This window comes from Hirundo rustica, chromosome 6, assembly GCF_015227805.2.
Source record: "Hirundo rustica isolate bHirRus1 chromosome 6, bHirRus1.pri.v3, whole genome shotgun sequence".
In the NCBI taxonomy this organism is placed as follows: domain Eukaryota; kingdom Metazoa; phylum Chordata; class Aves; order Passeriformes; family Hirundinidae; genus Hirundo; species Hirundo rustica.
This window is the reverse complement of record NC_053455.1, coordinates 30578115-30595093: the sequence shown is the minus strand read 5'-3', so window position 1 is coordinate 30595093 and position 16979 is coordinate 30578115. Positions and strand designations below refer to the sequence as shown.

At 47.7% G+C, this 16979-nt stretch overlaps 1 protein-coding gene across 5 annotated transcripts in view; it reads right to left on the bottom strand.

Annotated features, from left to right (window-relative positions):
• Positions 1–16746, bottom strand: part of SLC8A3 (solute carrier family 8 member A3) — a 115683-nt gene extending 98937 nt beyond the window's left edge. For 4 of the 5 annotated variants that reach the window (XM_040068386.2, XM_040068385.2, XM_040068387.2 and 1 more), the window contains exon 1: positions 16198–16712. The gene's annotated coding sequence lies outside the window, so the exon portion shown is untranslated. Of the gene's footprint in view, positions 1–16197 lie in introns of all 5 variants that reach the window. The other variant, XM_040068384.2, reaches the window with a different exon arrangement.
• Between the last annotated feature and the right edge of the window lie 233 nt (positions 16747–16979).

Genomic DNA, 16979 nt, shown 5'->3' with positions numbered 1-16979 from the left:
TGGCATTGTTCTCAGCAGGGCTGACTATGACAGGAGCCAGCCTTCACTGTGAGACCCGCTCTGAGCACCAGGTGTCCAGGTGGGCTTGCAGCACAGTCCTGGATCACTCCTAGGCACTCAGGAGGCATCATGGTGTCACCCCTCTGACACCAGTGGGACAGAACACATCCACATCTGGCGCAGAGGGGCGGCATTCCAGCACTGTCACCGTCCTGGCCTTATGGGATGCAAACAGCAGGAGGCCGCAGCAACAGCAGAAAGCTAGTTGGTACTGGGTGATCACAAGGATCATAATTTCCACTGCCTCTTTGCTATCAGACATAATTTTCTCCCACAAGTCCCTGCCCTGCTACTGCTTCCAAATTGAATACACACAAATAAGGGCACTGGCAATGAGGGGACCAGAAAGTGTCCCCTGTCTGGCAGGGTAAGTTCAAGGCAAAAAATCAATGCAAAAGAGAGTCAAAGTGCTGTGAGCATCACTGCACCAGGACAAACAAGCATTCAACAGCAAGGCTCTGGGAAGACACATAATAGTTATTTTAATGGAAGGAGCTCCTTCTACAAGAGTTGACAATGGCCACATCTTCTACAAATGCATAAATAGTACCCATAAATAAAAACATGAGTCTTGAAATACTTCTGAAGACAGTCCAGAGGGTAGAACGGACCATGCTTGTCACAATTAAGGTCCCTTCCAACCCAAACCACTTTATGGTTCTATGAGACAATTCTATGATATTTTATAACAGCTGAGTTTCAGAAGACTGATGGTTTGTGTGCTGTGGATTTGTATTTGGCATAAAGCTGGCAAGGCTATACTGATCCCTTATATTACAACTTTTTGTATACAATTTTTCACATGACTCTAAAGGTAAGGATATTTTCAAAAGGAAGCATTTGCAAAAAATTAAATCAAGAGGCAACATAACACAGTGATGGCTGATAATTTGTAACCTCTACATACCAAGTTCGTAACATCACTGCTCATTAAGTACAAAACCAAAGGCAACCCTCTAAGTCCCTATTAATTTCTTATTCAGGCAAAATGCCCCTTAAACCATAACAAAAGCCTTTAGATTTGACCTGCAAATAAGATTAAGTTTTCTGGCACCTCCCTCTCCTTCCCCTCTTCCTCCCACCTCCCAAATAAATGAGACATGAGAGTACATCTGTGGCCATACATCCTCTCTCCTTGACTCGAGACTAGCCAGGAAAGGCAGCTGATTACATCTCAGTGCGGGGTGAGCCCACTCAGGCGTGGGTGCTGCACTGGGGCCAGGCAGAGACAGCTCAAGATGCACTTGGCAAGCATCTGTCCCAGCACAGAGCAGATACAGCCCAGCTATCAGCATCATCTCACAGCCCCTCTCTGAAGCTGGGGGAGACAGAAATAAGGCTCAGCTTAATAACATGACTTCACATTCCTCAGTTTCAAAGCACAAAAAAAAGCTTTTTGATTGAACACACAGGGGTTTTTTATAACCATGAGCAAAAATTGAAATTATAGCCTTTCTGCCAAAGAACACAAATAACTGAATTTTCACAGAGGAGGTATTATACTTAATGCACAGTTCTCCCTCCCCCAAAATAAAAGCAGAGCAAAATATTTAATACAAAACAAAGGGGTTTTTTTCAATTGTCTCCATTGAAATGCTACTGAGCCCTTTGCTCATCACTACAATAGTATCCAGAATGCAAGTTAAGATTTACCTGCAAGCCAAAAGCCACAGCAGTGCAATCAGATCCATTTTGTCCGACAAGTACAAATTTCCAACACAGACCAGGCCTTAAACTGTCAGACTGATGGCACACGCCTGCCTGTCTGAAACAAGCACAACCAAGGAGCCCAAGCTGACTTTACACAGGTTATGACACAGCAAGTAGGTAGTTTACCCCTGTACTACCACACCAGCTAGGTTTTATGAGAGAAACAGCACCATAACTCATGTCTAGGCTATGACAGATCCCCACAGTTTGGCTCGATGGAAAAGTTATGGCCGAGAGCTGTAGGTGCTTGCTGCTTTGCACTTCACAGTAAACATGCCAAAGCCCAGAATTAGCTGCCTATGGATTAATCCCCTCAGTATGTGTGAAAACCAGCATTTCTTTTTGCTCAAGATGGTGCAAAAAGCTACCATAAAAAAATCTACCAGCTCTCTTAGCAAGTCTTTAATATTTACAAGCTGGTGTGTCTACTAATTTGAGCAGTACCCACCATTCTAGCGTGGTAAATGGGTGTTAATTGACATAACAACTCAAGTCTACTGGTTCCTTATAGAAACAGTGCAGTGATGAGATCCAGTTACATTTGGAGATCCCAGGGGCTGGCCCAAGAAGAGTCTGTGTACAGCTAGAAGCAACCTCCAAACACTCAACTCGCCCTGGGGAACCAGTCCACGCTGTTTTTTCTGTATTTTAGTATCCATGATGCTCCTGGAAACGCATGGGCATAAAGAGCTAACCCATAAAGATGCCTGTACTTAATTGTCCCCTTCCAACACCCCACTGACTGCACTTGACTGATCAGGCATTTTATTTCCTTGCTCACACCTGACCTGAAAAACATCTGCATAGGACAGACAGATATATGGATAGCAGAGCTGCACTTTATGCTCTGTACACAGCCATGCATTGGAGATGGCAGACACTGCAGAAAACCTCCAGTGGGCAGCCACAGCCACACTTTAAGAGCCATCCTTATTTATGGCATGGGGTAGCACAGGCTCCTTCAGAGCCACGGTGTGTTTGCTCTTCTGCTCTCCATACACATCGATGTCTGAGATTCCTCAGCCTGAGAGACAGCAAGAGTTACTCCTTTTTTTTTTTTTTCTCCCCAGAGCTGTAGCCTTTTTTACATTCAAAAACCAAAACCTAGAATTTAGGCTGACATACAGATTTAGCAGTGGGCACCCTCCTGCTTAAAAGGCAGAATTATCTGCTCAGACATAGATGAGGGTCTTGTCTTTTCATGAATATTACACAATCTCACTGTTGTTTTTCCAGGATTTCCAAGCAGGTAGTTCACACAGGAGGTAGGTAACAGGGATCTTTGGAGGCCATCTAGCTCAACCCCCAGGCTCAAGTAGGGCCACCTAGAGCCAGTTGCTCAGGACCACATTCAGCTGGCTTTTGAATATATTCAAAACATATTCAAAAATATATTTGAGGATATTCAAACACAACCTCTCTGGTCAACCTGTGCCCGTGCTCAGTCACCCACACAGTAAGAGAGTAAGAAGCACAGCTATGGGGTCCAGGCCTGCCTGTGACCATCACATCCCAGTTAGTGCACAGGGACCCAGAGCAAACTCAGCCTGTGTACAAACTGCACCTGGAGCTCACTGCAGTGCCTCGGTGACAACCACATGTGCATCTGGTAAGAAGTCACTGTCGTGACCTTTCAGAAGTCACTGGGAAGTCTCCATTGCACATTTAGAGGCAGATCTTCAAGGATCTGTCTTTTCAATGCATTTCAATGCAGTTAAAGCCTTTAGGTGCTTGTATCCCAGCTCAGGTGAACACCCCATTCTTCCCAGTATGAATGATACCAAAATGAGAGGGCAGGTTCAGCCACATCCTCCAGGCTCTTATGCTCGTGATGTAAAAGGCCCAGTGAAAATGCTGAAAATCTTCTCTTAGGTTTAGGAGGCTGAGGGAAATAAAGAAGTGGAGTTACTTGGTCGCCCACTTGGTGGTACCACCTCTTCCATGGACTGTAGCTTAAGGAGACAACGTGCATCACCTGACAACACATGGGGTTGCACCAGGCACTGGCCCCTCTGCTGCAGCCTTCAAGGCACTGCTTTTCATCACACTGTCTTGCTGCTTTATAAAGAGTAGTGAAGACCATTTGGGGAGCAGTAGGGGAAGCGGAAAAACATTTCAGCAGTGTGAGGAAAACTTCTTGTCAGTGAAAGACATTTTTTGTACTGCCTGTGGCAGCACACAGGGTGTGTTATTTACTGCTCCTGCTTCATAGACATATTATACTGCTGGTTCAGGTGCCACCATCAGAGTGCAACTTATCACCTAGTGACTCACAGCATCCTACAGATGACAGCGGCAACTCTGACATTTCTTTAGCATTCTGTTGACAGATCTGCAACTGTTTCAATTAAAGACTCAAGGATTTGTTGTCAACAGTGCATTTGTGCCACAGAGCCCGTAGTTATTTGCACACAGAGGCGGGCTAAATGGTACATAAGGAGAGAAGAGGTGTTGTAGTCATATCTCATCTTTAGATCCAGACTTAGTTAAGAAAAACCCAAGTTTTCTGACAGAAAACACCTATGTGAAGCAACCAAAACAAACCATGTGATGTGTTGGGTTTGGTGCAACAAGTAGGCAGGCAGGAAGCCCTTCCCTGGCTCACAGGCTCCTGGGACAGCCACCACCAAGCCATCATGAGTACTAATCCCAGGAGCCAGGGCACATGCTGTTCCCATTCCCTGGAACAGCCTGTTTATTTCTTAACTTCTCCTTCAAGGAAAAATAAAAACAAAATTTATTACTTTTTTGTCTATATGCAACAACGTCACAAAAATTACCAAAAATGCCACATCACACACATGAGAAATTATAAGCCCTCCACAAGTCTGTTCAGAAGGGCCCATTCCCGGCTGAGTAAGAAAGAAAATATTTAAAAAGTGGATGGAGGCAGAAGCAGCAAATGGGGAAGTGGGAGACTGGGCAGAAAATGGGGAGGGGAGAAGAGAAGGAGGTTACTCTTCAGAGAGCATCTTTACTACTGCAGCAAAAACAAGTGGTTGTTGTTTGTCATATTAGATGGGAAAAGCCCTCAGCCTAATTAGCACAGATTTTACTTATTACAGAGTTAGCTAGACCAGAGAGAGAAGAGTTGCCTGGTCCATGCCTCAGGGACTTCCACTGCTTTGTTCCCCTTGTGACCATTATTTCCTAGTGCTTTGTCCAGCTGAGTTCTAAATTACCCAAGTGATGGCATTTCCACAACTTCCCACAGAGACTCCGCCATGATGTAATTTATCTTGGAGGCTTTAGTCATCTTCCTTATATTTAGGATGAAATTAAGAAAATTTATGCTGCTAGTTCTCATTATCATGTCCTTGGAGCAATCTCAGCCTTTCTCCTCCCTGTCTGAGATTTACATGGCTCAGATACTTGTAAATAGCCGTTCTCCTCCACAGCTTTTCTTTGTCCAAAGCACACAAATTTATTTTAATCTTTATAAATTAGCCCAGGCTGCCCTTTAATCATTTATCTTCATCTCCTCTTGATACTCCATCTTTGAGTGAGTCAGAAGATGGGTATCTAGGAGAGGCATAGCTCAGTGCCTGCTCCCACCAAAACCAGCAGCCGATCTGCCCTTTTTGGAACAGGAAAGCTGTGCCTGTGGCAGTGAAAACTTGCCTCTCAGCTCTGCTGTACAGCACATTTTCGTGAGATACTGGACTGTTAGGCTAAATCAAGACTGATATACAGAAACTCATTGTGTTGCTCACTTTATAAGGTCTCTCCACCTGTTTGCTGTACACTCCCAGCACAGGGGGGCTGGCACAAGGAGCACAGTGCTGACTGCCATGTGCAGAATGAAAGCAGAGATTTCCAGAGTTTCGACCAAAAAGTCAAGGTCTCCAGCTGAGATGAGGGAAATACACTGTAACACGCCCACTGCTTCTGCAGATCTGAGCACAGCAGGAGGCATGAAAAATGCACTGAGCTATGGCTTATCCTCAAAATACCTCCCACTTCACTTGGAAGGTGCCAAAACCTGTAAATTCACTCAATTTGAATACAGTTATCAAATAAGATTCCACACAGCACCCTCATCCTTTACTGCCATATATCACCACATCTCTCTTATTGACAGTTTAGATATCTTAATCCTTTGGTGGTTTTTTTTCAGCTGCTAATTCTGCAACTGCTTTAAAAAAATAACCCCTCGCATCCACCATGATTAATTCATTCTTCATAAGTCCAGGCTGTTTATTGCTCTTTGTTCATTTATGCACTAGCTGTTTACAGATTCGCTTTTAATATTAGCTTTGTTATTTGCTAGAGACTCGAGTCATATTTACCATATGGTAATTGCAGAGATGACATGGACAACAAACAGTGGAAGCTGAGCTGCTACAGCAATTACAGTAAGTGGCAGCAGTCTCCAGGCTATCTGCTGCCCCATCTCCATTTCTTCTCTCCCCACCCTCTGACGGCTTTCCCTGTGGGCTGTATAAAGCCATATGCCACTCTGATCTCTACGGCAAAGACAGGCAGAAATTTGTTCTTCACAACAGAATTACCAGACAGGTTGATTCACCTTTTCCCTTTCAGTTTGTGTTCCAATTGCAGGTCTGCCCTCGCTGGCTGGCTGCCCCACTCTGTCCTGCCAAGGGCAGGTAATCTGAAATACTGTCTGGAGCTAGACAATATCAATACCCACATCTTCTTTCTCACCATTACTGCCTCTCTAACTTCCTCTCGTGCCTCATCCATAGTCTCAGTGCACCTCAGAAATTCACCCAAAGGAGTTGCAAAGGACCATATTTCAAAGGGTGGTTAGAAGCTTAATGGAAGAGCTCCTTTTAACCCACTCGGACACCTGGAACCCACTGAAATCACAGATTTTCCACTGGACACCTAAAAACGATTCAAAATTTCTGCAGAAAAATCAAACAGATGACTATGAGAGGCTACGTCCTCCAAAGAAAGACATGAGTTTATTTCTTGATTCCTACCAAGAGAATAAGGCAGCTTCCATACCCAGATGTCATAGGGTTAAGCCAGGTAAATACATTATTTGGTCCATTAAGAAGATTCAAAAAATCAAGATTACTTATACGCGTTTGCCAGCTTGGGGGCAGTGCATACAACAAAGCACTTTGTTTGAAAAGGAGGAGACTGCTCCCCTGTCATTTCAAACACACCTGCAATGATACCCTCCTAATTCCCAGTGGTCAGCAAGCCTTAACTTAGATACCAGTGCAGAACATTTGAAAACTGAATACAGAACATTGCGCATCAGAAGAATTTTCTAGCAACATCTATAATAATCATATTGCTGTTTATCTCCAAAGCGAAGAAACAGCATTCTCGCAGTATTCAGACCACTTACTGTCACCAGCTTCCTCCCCTTGACCCCCTCCTCCAAAACCCTGCTTTTTACACAAAGTCATCTTAAAAATTAGAACTGTCTTTCCAGCCTAGTCAATCTGCATACCATCAGAGGAGGGCTGGCAAGAGAGAAGAGAGACGGAGGATTTAGGACTAGATTTTCTCTGGTGTATATCAGTGTAGGTCCAGTGAGCCCAAGTCAGCAGAGCCAGTTTACTCTATTGAAAGAGATGCCTGAGGAACTTTGGCAACATTTCATACGACAGAAACCTCCAAAAGGAAAATTTCATCTATTTCTTCTTCACAACCCATGTCACACGCAGCAGGTGGGGGGCATCTTCCTACCTCCTCCATACAACTATATTCCTGTCCATCCTGCCCTGGTTCCTCCCTCCTCCCAATACTCCATGCTGGCCCCAAATCTGCTACAACTAGTCCTGCCAACAGGAGCAGCAGCTGAGTCATGGGAGATGACCACTTCAGCCAAATGCACTGAAACCAGATAAGAGAAGGAGAAAATTCTCCTTCTCACCACAATCCCAGACTGCAGCACACAAGGCCTGGAGCCTCCCCCATCCCCTATGTGTTCCTGGTGTCACCTTGGATCAGCACATGAAGTGCCTCATCCTGGAGGTCAAATGACAGGAGTCATTGGCTTTATGTGTGTGCTTGGATAACGCACTCACCCCATGCAGCACTCGCTGTACAATCTGCTTAAGCCACCAGGGCAAAAAGAGAGGACACTTTCTATCCTGCCACTGAGGAGCGCAGCCTCCATTATATATCCTAACAGTCCCATGTCTCTATCAGTTTTACACAGGAGTTTGAGTCCCTTTCAGGGACAGCAGAAATTATTTTTTCATCCTTTTCTGCAAAGAGGAGATTAAAACTGAGATGCATTTAACTTGCTTTCAAGTGCAAATCTCTCCTAAGACCCTGCTACAGCAATAAAATTGCAGGTTCCCACTCTTGCTGCAAGATCCAGCGAAGAACTGACTTCAGCAACAGCTGAGGCAGGAATAAACAGCCTGTTTTCACACCCTTACTCAACACTCACCCCTACCCCTCCTGCCTCAGCCCAGAAAGCCTCTCCTGCCCAGCCATACTTCTATGGGGGTGCCCTGAACCCAGCTCTTGCTGACATTGCTGATGACAGCCACTCCTGTCATCTGGGAAACCTGTCACAAGTCACAGGCAAATGCTTTGCCAAAACAGAAGCAACAGTCCCCCAACACCAACAAGTCAGGAGCAATGGGATAGGAAGAGTGTTATCCCAGGCAGGGCCACCATTAGTGTTGCATTAAGGTCAACGACACAAACAGGTAAAAGAGCAAGCACAAAAGATCTTTGGCAAAATGATGGTCACTTTTCAAGACAAACAAAGCCTTAAAATTAATCCATTTTGCATGGGAATTCAATGAGTAGACAAATTAATAAAAGGGGTACTCAATGAATTTGAGACCTGTATCAAAACAACCCTCCACTCTGCAGACATAGAAACACTTCTGGATCATCCTCCTGACTCCTTCTCCCACAGCACCCTTGTGGTCTTTCCCAAACACAACTACCAAGACCACTGCCCCTTCATCTGGGTTGATTGCACCAAGCCCACCATACCTAGTAGCTGTTGGCTCCCATACAGATACTTGCAAATTATGACCAGACCACCTCTTCATGTTCTCTTCTCAACAGTAAGCAGATGGGGTTTCTGGAATACTGCACAACCCAACATAACTCGCACATCCTCTCCCTCAGCATTCAATGGGACATTCGCTTTGGCCTGAGGGATAGAAGTGGTCAACCAAGCCAAAAGAAGCTTGATCTGTTAGAACACTGGGAAGCTAGAAGACATGGAGTTTTGGAGGGAAGTCAGGAGTTGGGGCAGTTACTGAGAAACGTGAAGAAATCTATATATTTAAGAAGGAAAAGCAGAGGCAGGAAAAGGCCACAGCTGGGGAAGGAGGGGTGTTTGTGACTCACTAGGACGCACAAACAGCAAAGAGATGGATCTAGACAGGCAGCAGGCAAGCCAGGAGATTTTGGGAGTGAGGTAGGTGCACCAAGTGCAGCGGAGCATCTTCTCACCTTCAGTCTCCTGGTGTGACTCCCCAGAGGAGAGGCAGCTCCATCATGCTCTGAAGGTTAAGCTGTGCCTTCTGCCTGGCACAAGAGCACATTGCAGCCAATGGGTAAAACTGCCTACCTACTTAAAAGCAAACCCCAACACTGCCAGGAGGGACAGGCTTTATTTTTAGCTGGGACACCAGCAGGGTCACTGCTGGTGCTGCATTTCCCCATGGAAGCCAGGGTTTCATGAAGTGTGCTGTGTGTGCAGGGTCACTGCAGGAGAAACATCTGTCAGGTCAGCTTTGGGGAGATGGATTATCTAAGTTAAGAGAAGAGGAAACATTTACTAGAAGAAGTGAACCTGAAACTACTCTGGAAGGTTAAAAGGAAAGGAAAAAATGAGGCTTAAAGAGTCAGAGTGTGGATGGTAATTTATGTGAGGCCAATGTCTAGTCCACCCATCTCCAAAATGCTCATACGGGCAAATACCCCATCACGGTTAACTCCAGCAGCATTCCCTCTGCTTGCCTCCTATGACACACACTTTGAAAGGCTCATTCTTGTCTAGGGGCTGCCAAAACAAAAGCAGCAGGAAGTCATTATCCCTCATCAGAATCCTTCACAAAGGAAAAGTACACAGGGACCCACCTTGCCTCATACTTCGAAGACAACACTGAGAGCTCCACCTCACTCTGGTCCCTGGGTGTTCTCACGGGGCCCGGTTAGCACCGAGGCCAGCAGCCTTCCCAGGACTCACGCTGGCCAAGTTCAGCACCCACGGCGAGCGCACGGCAGCAGCGCAAACCGAGCCCGCCCCGGTCCCATGAGGACAAGGAGTCAGGTCCTCCCTTGCTAGTGGGTTTCGTGGGTGCAAACCTAATAAAACAGTTGGCACTGCTCCCACTTACACTGCCAGGGAATGCAGTCTGGAGGCTTCAACATGGAGAGACTGCTGTTGATGAAGTGCTGAGTGCTAGTGTGAAGCTTTCAAGGGACTTGAAAGAATTGAGAGCAGAGGGGAAGTTCCCATTTTATTCTCTTCTTGAAAAACCTGAGTCCATTTGGCATGTTGCATCTGAGAAATAGCTTGGCCTAGACTCTCTGGTTTTTTGTTGGTTTTGTTGTTTGTTTGTTTTTTAATCAGGATCAACCCCTGTGCATGTTCTTGGGAAGATTTTATATTAAAAAATATTTTGTCTTTTTTCCCCCTGCTTTTTGGGCCTCTTAATAGCTTAAGAAGTGCTTTGCAGACCCCATCACTCTTAGCTTCTTTGCAGCTAATTTGCATTCAGTACTATCCATTTCATCAAGTGCAGACTTCAAGGCTGAATCAACTCCAAGCCTTAACTGCTGCAGGCAATTCAGGCAGAAGCTTCACAGGTGGAAGCAGGGCTTCTTAAGCCAACCTGAACATTTTCCACCTCTGGTCATTTGTTACCACTTTGCTTTAGCTCTCCCCTTTATATTGGCATAACTGCTTGCATGGCTAGGGCATGAATAAGGACCAGGAATCTGTCTGGCAGAAAAGCAAGAACCCTCCCCCTGGGCACAAGTGCCTCTGTGCCAGTATCCTGCAGGGGCGGGACAGGAGCAGAAACAAGCAGCCAGGGTGGGAAAGCTGTAGAAAACAAGGTCCAGATGACAAGCGTGGCAAGTGCATTAGCTGTATGGGCAGAGGCAGGTTTGCCTCTTGCAGTAGTGAACCCTGTAACACCTCCTGGACCATGGAACAGCCTTGTCCTGCTACACAAGGGCAGAGACATATCTCAGTCTCCATTTTTCCCAGCTAGCATGTGTGTTCAGGAGTCACTGCATAATCCCAACCAAAACCAGAGAAGAGGACAAAGGTGCTTATTAAGGTGAACTTGAAGCTCAACATCAAGATACTGCTTCCCATCAAGGAAGGCCTCCCCTCAAGTTGGTAAACCACGACATCCACACCTTAATCCTCTAAGACAAATTTTCCTGACAGTAAACAGTATGGAGAGCAAAAGGACAGGATCTTCACAGAGAGCATTATTCCAAGTACCCTCACCTGTGCATGGCAGACGCAGTGCTGCCTTCATTATTTTGTGTATGGGAAGCTGTGGCTCTGGGGATTTCACAGTGGATTTCACAGCCTTCCTGGACTCTGGTGACAAATTTAATCCTAGCACTACTCACATCGAGGGGAGCTAGGAGACATCCAGAGTGAGCTGCAGTCTGACTGCAGAGTGAGGTGCAGACATGCTCTAACCCTCCCTGCTTCTGCCCCTACACTGGGGATGGAAACCAGCTTTCACCAGCATGCTGCATATGAACACATTGGCAGGGCACCTTGTTGTCAGCACTGGAGTTCCACGTTCACTCCTGGACATGTCACCTTCAACACAACCTCAGCAGTCAGATCTAAGTGCCCTCTCGCAGGTACATCCCTGCATCACTACACTTCTTTTGATTAAAACTGTATTCTGTGATGCTGCTGTTTGCTTTGAGACAGCCTCCAAGTACCAGCCTAGGAGAGGGGAGACGAAAGCAATTGCAATGCAATCTCATCTCTCTATAGTTCCTAAAACTCTTTGGCACCTCACTGGTTGCAAAACATACTCAGCAGCATAGGATATTTAGTATTTCTGATTGTTCTTGACCTGGCTGTCTCTGCTGCTGTCCTGAGTTAGGAGACTTAGGTAAAAGGACAGCAGAGTACAGGAAGGCAGCAAACAGAGCAAGCTCCGTTTTGTAGCCTTGAAATAATCTGCTAGTGAATGGAAACAGAAGCTTCTCCCTAAATCTGAGTACTCTGGAAGAGCTCCCTGTTTTATTGTGATGGAAAATCCTCATTGGAGTGTTTCGTTAGAAAACAAGCTATCATAAAAGAAATGTTAAGAGCCATAAGCTCCCTTCTCTCCCATGATGTCAACTGTCAGAGACATCAATGACAGCTCGGCTGTGTGATCAAAGGCTCCAGCAAGCAGATTTAAAGACAGAATTACCAGAAAATTGAGAGTTGAAGGAGCATGGGGGCATGATCATCACCTATTTATAAATGTGTCTTATGGGGCAAGCAAATGAATTACTTTATGATGCTGTACTGCAGGAACAACAGGGTCTCATTGTGACACTGACAAGATGGGGTGATGGTGCTCCCTTCAGAATGGCATGACACATCCCTGCCACCTCATGCTTTGTTGTTCCTGCAAAACCCTGTGACAGAAGTGCCTCATGGGAGGCTGGGAGGCCATCATGCTGAAATTCATGCACTCACATCCGTGATGGCCCTCAACCACAGCTTGCAGCTTAAAGCATTAAGGCAAAGGGGGATAAGAGAAGCCAGCTACAGTCTACACCATGTTAGCCCAGAAGCCCACTGAAGATGCAGGAGACAAAGTGATTCTTGGATCTCATTTTGCAGGTAGGCAGGGACGTGACCTGGAGCTCCTGTTTAGCCCCAAACCCCACAGCCCCATTTCACTGAAATCAGCAGATTTAGGACCACGAGCTCAGCAACACAGGTGTTTTAAAGGTTCCTGAAGAACAGCTTATCATCGCATGTATCTCTTAGTGCATGAAACTCTTCAGGACAAAGATTGTAATTTACTAGACATCTGTATAGTGCTTGGAAACATGGGCCCCCAACCAGGCTGATACCTTTAGGAGTTACCATTATCTAAACAGTAAATCAATGATAGCATTAATCTGTGCCACAATACCTCAACACAGTGGGTGATGGTAGATAGAGCATCACAACTATCAATTTCCTGGCTTCACAGACTTTTTTTCCATATTAAGAAGATGTTTTTGTCGTTGTAATTTAATTTCCTTCACTTTTTTTTTTTTTTTTTTAATATAGAATTAGATATTACTGCCTGGTTTATAAAAAAAATTGGCCAGCAATCAAAGCCATCTTTTTAACTGTGAAGCACATGAAAGGCATCTGAAACATGACAGCAACAAAGAACAAGGAACTATTTGTCAACGCCACTTGGTCATTGGGGAAGCTTAGGGGAGGAGACTGATGCTGTTTGTTTAAAACAAGCAAACAAAACCCTGACAGACAGACCATTTATCTGTATGGTGCTTCACTTGAAAATATTGGCAAAGGGAATACATCTTCACTTGGTTTCTAATAAAAGTGCTGACACATGCTGTCGTGGCCATACCCTGTTCTGGGGATAGAGGATGCCTCTCACAGGAAAGACCCTTCAAAAATAAGGGATCGGGCACGTGGGATCAGGCACAACACATCAGCAGGTCAGCCTAGGCCCTTAGCAATCTCTCTACCTATCCAACTTGCAACACCATAGCATCTGCCAAGCTCACACCAGTCTCCTCTGACTTCAAACCCACCAATTTCAGAGGAAAGCAGAGGAAGCAGGAAGGGTGGATTCATCTGTGGGTATCTCTTTCCTTCCTCCAAGCTGAGCAGCAGTGCCTTGAGCATCCTAGGACTGCCATGCAGAACAACTGCCCATGACTCTCAACAACACAATGTGCTCCAGTCTGACTGGATCTGACAGGGCAGCTCCTGCCCTACACCGGCCCAGCAAGAGCCTATGGAGCACAGAACGGTGCATGACCCAGGCTGTGCTTGGTACTGCTCCACATGTGCTCTCCTGTTCTGGGTGCTGGTGTTGAAGACTGCTTCCCACACTGCCCAGGACAATGGAAAGGACTATCCCACCTGATGATGGCAGCTACCATACCAGGTGCCATCCTGTCAGGTGGCAGCTTTGCAGAGCAAGAGCAGGATCTCTGCAAAAACAAGTGCAGTGCAGAGGGGTGTTAGGATGGCTATATATCTGCCTTCTCTCTCACACCCTGTCACCCACTAGTTATTGTAACTGTATCCTTACCAAATCCACACCCAGGAAGAAAAATACCATTAGTGATACAAATGAGACCCTGGACCTGAAATGTGCCTAGCAGCACACTGGAGGTATGCAAAAGACCGGAAGCTGGCTTGCATTTACACTGCCCTCACCTAAGACCCCAGCAGTGGAATTACTACGGTCTGTCCTACCTTGGGCATTTGAGCAATGTTTAAACTACCCACTTATTAGAGAAGGACTCATATTTGCCTTTAAGGAAAAGAAACCAGACTGGTGTACTGCACCTTTTGCCTAAGGCTCTCTATACCCATCAGTTGTCTCCTCTCCTTCCCCACACCGGTTGATACCACGCCCTTATATTTACAACATGGGGTAGCCAGTTTGCCTCATGTTGCACACCCATGGCAGACATGAGGGCTCCTGGGCTGCTCCTGCTCCTCCCCAGCCAGCCCTCAGCATTAGCTGGACATTCTCTTTTCCAACATCACTACTTCTATTCAGGAAGCAAGTCTCGTTCCAGTTGAACATAGAAGCACGAACAGGAGCACCAAACGTGACTTTTTCAGCTAAACCATGATCAGGGTAAACAAATGCTTCCAACAGCAGTGGATGGAGCCAGATTAGGGACTCCCTAGAAATGCTCATGCCATGGGGTAGTGATGCCTCTCCCTGTTGCGCTGAATCTTCAGAGCACCTTCAAGGCCTCTGTGTCCCCCCTCTGTGACTTGTGCCCCCTAAAGCCAGCCCTGCTGTCCTGGGCCTCCCACTAGTCTCCCAGGGACAATAGGATGAGTGCTCCTGAATGGGAAGGTACCAACTGGCATCTAAGTCTTCCAGCCCTGTCATCTCCAGAAATTAAAAAAAAAAAAAAAAAAGAAAAAAGAAAAAAACAACCCAGCTGAACAAAATCATCCTTCTGCTTTATAAAGAGATCTGTGGAATTAAAGAAACATACATATAAGCATGAAGAGAGAGGAGAAGTGTGTAAGACAACCCTTCTCACCCTGACTGTCCCTCCAGCATTTCCCTCTAAATCTGAAACAGATTTTTAGGGTAAAATCCCCAGAATAAGCCAAGGAACAACCCAAGAAGTCAGGAACCTAACCATTAAACTACAGCTCCACTGGAGAGGGCAGAGGGGGAAATGGCCATGGCCTCACATTTTAGAGTAACAGTAAAAAAACCCCAAAACCAGCTGCAATGGTTTCATCTCTCACCCAGGGTGATCGATACTTTAGACACAGGTGAAAAAGCATAAAGCCCTGAAGCACGGCTGGAAGAGAGGTAGAGTATAAAACCAGCCCACATTTAGGTCAGCTCTCATGCGTGTGCATGTGTGTGTGTAGTGTTCCTGTCTCCCTGCCATGGGGGGCTGCGGGCTTGCCGGCGGCCCCGTGCCCTATTTAGGGCAGCGCCTGGCGCAGCAGCTATATTTGACACCCGGGGTAAACAAGCCGGCCCCGGCGGACGGAGCGCGACAGCTGCCCCGGACGGCGGCCCCGGCGCCCCCGCCCCACGGCCAGGGATGGCCCTGCCCGGCCTCTCCCGGCGGAAGAAAAAAATAAAATAAAATGAAAATCTAAAGGCGGGGGGGGCGGGGGTGGATTTTAAAAGAGGAAATTTATGGCACTGCATGAGAGCCGCTTCCCCCGCCTGGCAGCCTCGGGCAGAGCCACCCACACCGCCCCCCCCCCGACCCCGGGCTCCCCGGCATCCCTGCGGGCCGCGCCGCGCCGCCGAACCGGGGCACCCCCGCCCGGCGGCGGGAGGGATCCCGGGGCGGCCGCGCGCGGAGCCGCGGGACCGGGCAGCTCCTGCCGCGCCCGCCCCGCCGGAGCCCGCTCTGGAGCCCGCTCCGGCAGGCCCCGGCCCCGCAGCGCCGGCCCGGCCCGGCGCCCCCTCCCCGGCGCGCATCCACCCCGCAGCGGCCGCTCCGCGCCGTAGGCAAAGCCCTCCCTCCGCAGCGCACACACACACACACACGGGCACGGAGCCGCCACGGCTCCGGGAAGACAGCGGGAATGAAGCGAGCTCCTAGCGCCTGGGCAACGCTAATTTCCCCCGCTATCCCGGGAGATGAGCCTGCAAAGAGCTCTCGTTCCCCCAGCCTCCGGCACCCCCCGCTCCACGGCCATTCGCGTGCAAGGCATGGAGCCCCGACTGGGCAGCAGGACGCCTGCCCGCCAGCCTCGCGTCTCCCACGGAGCGGGGGTGGCACCCCCTTACTTACCCTTTCTGGCGGCTTTCCTGACTTTTTTTGGAGGGTCGGGCTGGGGGGATGGGGAGGGGGGGCTCCACTGGCTCCCCAACACAAATCCTTCCGGTTCCTAAAGGGAGCTCATCGCATCTCCCGGTGATTCACCGACGGTGTGTGCGGGTACGGGGGGGTTCGCCTTGGCATGTCAGTCCAAGTTGCCTCGCTCGCTACAAAACCTGTGCTCCCTTTTGCAGCTGTCAGGGAGAGCGGGGAGGTGCATCTGGAAAAGGGGGTGGGGGTGGAGGTAAAATGTTGATAAATCCACCAGCCTTGATCTTCGGCTCCGTGCGGTGGAGTTTGGGGAGGGAAGGGAGATCTGGCAAAGAAGGAGGAGGGCGAGGAGGACGGAGATGAATGGGGGTCGAGGGAGGAGGGAAGAGAAAATGGATTGTACCCCAGATTGCCACTGAATCTGCTGGGCTTCCCCCGCTCCCGCGCTCACACCATCGGGGCTCGGTGCAGGTTTCCTAGCATTACGGTGCACGGCAAAGCGCTGAGCCTGATTTCTGGGAGCCAGCGAGGTTTGCACAACTGCAGCAAGAAGCCAAATCAAAAAGCCAATCTGCGAGCCTCCAAACTCCACGTCACCTATCAGCTGGGAGCTAGCGCTGCAACAGAATTACAAGCCATGCATATTTAATTCCTCCGAATCCAGGAGGGGGATTTTCGGATCGTTTAAAGAGAGGCACGGTGAAACCAAGGCAAACCCTTTCCAAAATAAATAAAGGCAGAGCACGTCTTGCATGTAACACGCA